We start from the raw sequence: 7,133 nt of genomic DNA, 5'->3' as shown, positions 1-7,133 counted from the left end.
TGCTGGTGACACGGTCAGTGATTTATTTAGAATTCAAGTCACACTGCATTCTGCAGCAATACGCCATCCCATCTGGTTTGTACTTAGTGGGACTATCAAACACACATCCAGGGTGTGTAAGGGCTACTTGACCAAGAAGGAGAGTGATGGAGTGCTGCATCAGATGACCTTGTCTCCACAATCACCCAACCTCAACCCAATTGAGATGGTTTGGGATGAGTTGGACCGCAGAGTGAAGGAAAAGCAGCCAACAAGTGCTCAGCATATGTGGGAACTCCTTCAAGACAGTTGGAAAAGCATTCCTCATGAAGCTGGTTGAGAGATTGCCAAGAGTGTGCAAAGCTGTCATCAAGGCAAAGGGTGGCTAACTTTGAAGAATCAAAAATATTACATGTATTTTGATTTGTTTAACACTTTTTTGGTTTCTACATATAAGTTATTTCATAGTTTTGATGTCTCAACTATTACTCTACAATGTAGAAAATAGTAAAAATAAAGAAAAACCCTTGAATGAGTAGGTGTGTCCAGACTTTGACTGGTACTGTATGTTCGTAGACAGTGTTGGGCCAGTAACCAGAAAGGTTACTGAGCTGACAATGTAAAAATCTGTCATTCTGCAAGGCAGTTAACCTACTGTTCCCCAGGCGCCGAATACGTGAATGTCGATTAAGGCAGCCCCTCGCACCTCTCTGATTCAGAGGTTGGATTAAATGCGGAAGACACATTTCAGTTGAAGGCATTCAGTTGTGCAACTGACTAGGTATCCCCCTTTCCCTTTCATAGACAGTGCCTTCAGAAAGTTTTTATTTTTTATTTAACTAGGCAAGTCAGTTAAGAACAAATTCTTATTTTCAATGACGGCCTAGGAACAGTGAGTTAACTGCCTGTTCAGGGGCAGAACGACAGATTTGTACCTTGTCAGCTCGGGGATATGAACTTGCAACCTTCTAGTCCAACGCTCTAACCACTAGGCTACCCTGCTGCCCCGGTATTCACACCCCTTTGACTTTTTCCACATTGTGTTGTATTATAGCCTGGATTTAAAATGGATTAATTTGAGATTTTTGTCATTGAGATTTTTGTCATTGGCTTAAACACAATAATGTTAAAGTGGAATTATGCTTTTTTTTATATATATATTTTTTTACAAGTTAATTAAAAGCTGAAATGTCTTCAGTCAATAAGTATTCAACCCCTTTGTTATGGCAAGCCTAAATCAAATAAGTTCAGTCGTGAAAATTTGCTTAACAAGTCACATGGACTCACTCTGTGTGCAATAATAGTGTTTACCATACTTTTTGAATGACTACCTCATCTCTGTACCCCACACATACAATTATCTGTAAGGTCCCTCAGTCGAGCAGTGAATTTCAAACACAGATTCAACCACAAAGACCAGGGAGGTTTTCCAATGCATCGTAAAGAAGGGTTGGTATTGGTAGATTGGTATAAAAAAGCAGACATTCAATATCCCTTTGAGCATGGTGAAGATATTAATTACACGTTGGATGGTGTATCAATACACCCAGTCACTACAAAGATACAAGCATCCTTCTTAACTCAGTTGCCGGAGAAGAATTAACCGCTTAGGGATTTCACCATGAGGCCAATGGTGTCTTTAAAACAGTGACAGAGTGTAATGGCTGTGATAGGATGGACAACAACATTGTAGTTACTCCACAATACTAACATACTTAACAGAATGAAAAGAAGGAAGCTTGTAAAAAATACAAAAACATATTCCAAAACATGCATTAGGTTTGTGGCAAGGCAATTAACTCTTTGTCCTGAATACAAAGTGTTATGTTCGGTGCAGATCCAATACAACACATTACTGAGTACCACTCTCCATATTTTCAAGCATAATGGGGGCTGCATCATGTTATGGGTATGCTTGTAATCATTAAGGACTAGCGAGTTTTTCAGGATAAAAAATAAACAGAATGGAGCTAAGCACAGGCAAATTCCTAGAGAAACAATTAGTTCAGTCTGCTTTCAACCTGACACTGGGAGATGAATTCACCTTTTATCAGGACAATAATCTAAAACACAAGGCCAAATCTACACTGGAGTTGCTTACAAGGAAGATATTCCATTTTCAAAACCTAGATTAGTGTAACTTTACAGTGTCACAAGGTCATCCCCGAAGTCAAGACCCTGTGACAGCAACACGGTTGTCACTACTTACCACAGACACAAAGTCTCTCCCAATTTCTACAATTTATCTTCTTACAATGTGATTAGATAACGATCAGTTATCATCATGGCTGAACTGAGATGAATGTATAGGAGTTAAAAAATAAGAAAAAACAAGGATGGCCCGAGGGCGGTGACAGTAAGGTGAAAGCAACCTATCAGAGAGGGAGCTGTAAATCTACTCGGACAGATTGATGGCAGGTCACATTCCATGACAGGACTCTGTCTACACACACACACACATTCCATGGGGGGCAGAGACAGAACACAGCACATCCACTGGACCAGCACCTCACCTTTAAATGAATGTTTTGTTTTCCAAAGATCACACAGTTAAAACAAAAACATACTCAGACCGACTTAGACTATAAAGAGGCCTCAGCATTAGTGCTTAACCTGGTGAGAAGAGAAGAAAGAGGAGAGAAAGATATTCCATTTTCCAAACCTAGACTAGTGTAGCTTTACAGGGTCATCATATCAAGATTTATGAGGTCATCCGAGGTCAACACCTTGTGACAGCAATGTGTTTTTTACTAGCTACCAGTCACAAAGTCATAAACCCCGCCTATTTCTAAAATGTATCTTATTCAAATGTGAATGCCTAAGCCTAACCATAGATGAATATAAAAAAGCTAATTGTTGATATCATACATTTGTACGATATAGCCAATGTTTACTTTGTGGCTGTGGTAACTAGTGGGAACCCAGCAAGCAGCGGCTGCTATGGCAACGTAGTGAAAGGATTAAATATTTACCCATGTGGGTGGTGAAGTGTCGGTCAGTCAATCAAACTACAAAATGGAGGTGATCAGCAGACAGCAGTAGCAGGACAAAGGGGCCAGGTGCAGTAAGAGGGAAATTGGAGTTCCTAAGAGTTGTTTACAGGTTAAGTGATCATGGGACTATACTGCTGTGGAGCACCTTTGAGCTGAGAGAGAGCCCTGACTGTGCAAGGACTACTGCACTATGTTATTCAATGTGTTTGTATGGGCTAATAGCAGTAAGGCCAAATTAACATTTTGATCAAACTATTTTTGCATATATTTTATTTCATAGGTCAATGTGTCTTAAAATTACAAATCAAACAGCAAAATGGTCCTTGGTATGACCTTAAAATAATTCCATATATCTTAGAAGAACATGTATTTAAGGGGTTAAATACATGTTTAAAAAATATGCTTTCTTGTCTCGCACATATAGGAAAGACACTTCGGAACAAACTTCCGTTAGATTATTTCGAGGTACTATCTTGTCCCATGTAGTGAATCTGTTATTCAATGATTTTGTATGGGCTAATAGCAGTATGTGTCCCCCCTCCCACCTGCAACCTATAAATACGTTCCCAGAACAGGCAAAATGTTAATTTAAAAAGAAAAAAGTTCAGTTTTACTGGTCAGAAAACGTATGGCTTCGTTCCCACAACCAATGTGGAACCCGGCACAGCCAGAAGAGGACTGGCCACCCCACATAGCCTGGTTCCTCTCTAGGTTTCTTCCTAGGTTTTGGCCTTTCTAGGGAGTTTTTCCTAGCCACCGTGCTTCTACACCTGCATTGCTTGCTGTTTGGGGTTTTAGGCTGGGTTTCTGTACAGCACTTTGAGATATCAGCTGATGTACGAAGGGCTATATAAATAAATTTGATTTGATTTGAACCCAAAACATACGTTCCCACAACTCCCAATGAACCAAATGTGCTAGCTGGGTGTTTACCTTGATTCTGTGTCTACCCTCCGCCCCCTGAATACAGCTCTCTCCTCTGTTTACTCTGCAGTCTAATGAGAATTGTCTGAATCCGGTTACCATAATAAAATCAGCAACCTACTGTTCCGGAAGGCAGGCAGCTAGCTCACTAGTCATTTGTCCAGCCACAGGTCATACATCCGAAACACTAATTCCCTAACTAGTGCACTACTTTTGACCAGAGATATGGGTCCTGGTCAAAAGTAGTGCACAAAATAGGGAATAGCGTTCCATTTGGAATGCAAACAGTGGTAGCCTTTCAACCTTCCGCTAGCATTTCCTCCTTTCATCTAGGTCATTATAAAAACGCATAGCAGAAATATACATAAACCACTGACGAAGGTCACAAAAAAAGATGAAATGAAATACACTACATGACCAAAAGTATGTGGACACGCGCTCATCGAACTTCTCATTCCCAAATCATGGGCAGATGGTCCCCCCATTTGCTGCTATAACAGCCTCCACTCTGCTTTCCACTAGATTTAGGAACATTGCTGCGGGGACTTGCTTCCATTCATCCACAAGAGCATTAGTAAGGTTGGGCACTGAGCCATTGTTGCTCCTAGATGTTTCCACTTCACAATAACAGCACTTGCAGTTGACTGGGGCAGCTCTAGCAGGTCTGAAATTTGACAAACTGACTTGTTGGAAAGGTGGCGTCCTATTACGGTGCCACGTTGAAAGTCACTGAGCTCTTTAGTAAGGCCATTCTACTGACAATGTTTGTCACACCTGACACCTGTCAGCAACAGGTGTGGCTGAAATAGCTGAATCCACTCATTTGAAGGGGTGTCCACATACTTTTGCATATATTGTATAATATGATTATTATTGGGTAGTGATAGGATTGGGGGGAAACATTTTCAGATGGAACACAACCAGTCATGCCTTTAACAGTAATTGTGTTAGTAGTCTTATCTCTAAAGTGAATGGATGTGACCAAAGTGAATGAGGGAGCAACATTTGGAGTGTGTAAACAGCAGTCAGCATGCTGCTGTGCTCTCTCAGCCGACAGGGGAACATACTGATACATGGTGGTTACGTGGAATCATGATTGATCATCTGGAGAATGGAAAGGACAAATGTGTGTGTGTGTGGGTGTTCATGCACTATCTACAGAACATGTGCCCTTCAGGCATCATGCAGTGCATTCTGAAACTATTTAGACCCTTTGACGTTTTGTTACGTTACAAGCTGTATTGCATTTTTTCCTCATCAATCTGCACACAATACCCCATAATGACAAGGCAAAAACAGATTTGTATAAATTTTTACAAATAAAGAATTAAAAAACGACTGAAATATCACATTTACATAAGTATTCAGACCCTTTACTCAGTACTTTGTTGAAGCACCTTTGGCAGCGATTACAGCCTTGAGTCTTCTTGGGTATGACGCTACAAGCTCGGCGCACCTGTATTTGGGGAGTTTCTCCCATTCTTCTCTGCAGATCCTCTCAAGCTCTGTCAGGTTGGATGGGGAGCGCTGCTGCACAGCTATTTTCAGGTCTCTCCAGAGATGGTCGATCGGGTTCAAGTCCGGGCTCTGGCTGGGCCCCTCAAGGACATTCAGAGACTTGTCCCGAAGCCAATCCTGCATTGTCTTAGCTGTGTGCTAAGGGTCGTTGTCCTGTTGGAAGGTGAACCTTCGCCCCAGTCTGAGGATCTCTCTCTACTTCTCTCCGTTTTTCTTTCCCTTGATCCTGACTAGTCTCCCAGTCCCTGCCGCTGAAAAACATCCCCACAGTATGATGCTGCCACCACCATGCTTCAATGTAGGGATGGTGTCTGCTTTCCTCCAGACATGACGCTTGGCATTCAGGCCAAAGAGTTCAATATTGGTTTCATCAGACCAGAGAATCTTGTTTCTCATAGACTGAGAGTCCTTTAGGTGCCTTTTGGCAAACTCCAAGTGGGCTTTCATCTGCCTTATTCTGAAGAGTGCCTTCCGTCTGGCCACTCTACCATAAAGGCCTGTTGGTGGAGTGCTGCAGAGATGGTTGTCATTCTGGAAGGTTTCCCCATCTTCACAGAAGAACTCTGGAGCTCTGTCAGAGTGACCATCAGGTGCTTCCCTGACCAAGGCCCTTTTCCCCCGATTGCTCAGTTTGGCCAGGCGACCAGCTCTAGGGAGAGTCTTGGTGGTTCGAGGCTTTTTCCATTTAAGAATGATGGAGGCCACTGTGTTTTTGGGGACCTTCAATGCTGCAGAAAATGTTTTGGTACCCTTCCCCAGACCTGTGCCTTGACACATTCCTGTCTCTGAGCTTTACGGACAATTCCTTCGACCTCACGGCTTGGTTTTTGCTCTGACATGCACTGTCAACTGTGGGACCTTATATAGACAGGTGTGTGCCTTTCCAAATCATGTCCAATCAATGGAATTTACCACAGGTGGACTCCAATGAAGTTGTAGAAACATCTCAAGGATGATCAATGGAAACAGAATGCACCTGAGCTCAATTTCGAATCTCATAGCAAAGGGTCTGAATACTTATGTGAATATATTTCTGTTCCTTTTTTATAAATTTGCAAACACTTCTAAAAACCAGTTTTTGCTTTGTCATTATGGTGTGTAGATTGATTAAGGAATACTTTTTAAAATCAATTTTAGAAGAATGCTCTGATGTAACAAAATGTGTAAAAAGGTAAGGGGTCTGAATAATTTTCTGAATGCACTGTAAATGACAGACCATTCATTGCTTTGGCTTTACTCTCTCCCATCTCACTATATAAAGAATGGTCTATCATGTATGATGACAAATCACCCCTTATAGAGAAAGAGGATAATTCATTGTATAATATCATTTAGCCAGGCTTTGAAGATGCTGTGTGTGTATGTGTGTGTAGGCTCCTCAGATGAGGAAGGGGAGGACCATCCTCCTCAGTGAATTTCATAAAAATAAAAGTGAAACATTAAAAAAGGGATCCTTTTTAGATAAAAATATACTAAATTCATTCACATTTCACTAAATAACTGATTAAAACGCACTGTTTTGCAATGAAGGTCTACAGTAGCTTCAACAGTACTCTATAGGGTAGCACCACGATGTAGCCGGAGGACAGCTAGCTTCCATCCTCCTCTGGGTACATTCACTTCAATACAAAACCTAGGAGGCTCATGGTTCTCACTCCCTTCCATAGACTTACACAGTAATTATGACAACTACCGGAGGTTGTCCTCCAACCTATCAGA

This window comes from Oncorhynchus kisutch, linkage group LG7 (assembly GCF_002021735.2).
Source record: "Oncorhynchus kisutch isolate 150728-3 linkage group LG7, Okis_V2, whole genome shotgun sequence".
NCBI classification, from domain to species: domain Eukaryota; kingdom Metazoa; phylum Chordata; class Actinopteri; order Salmoniformes; family Salmonidae; genus Oncorhynchus; species Oncorhynchus kisutch.
Note: the sequence above shows the minus strand (reverse complement) of the source record.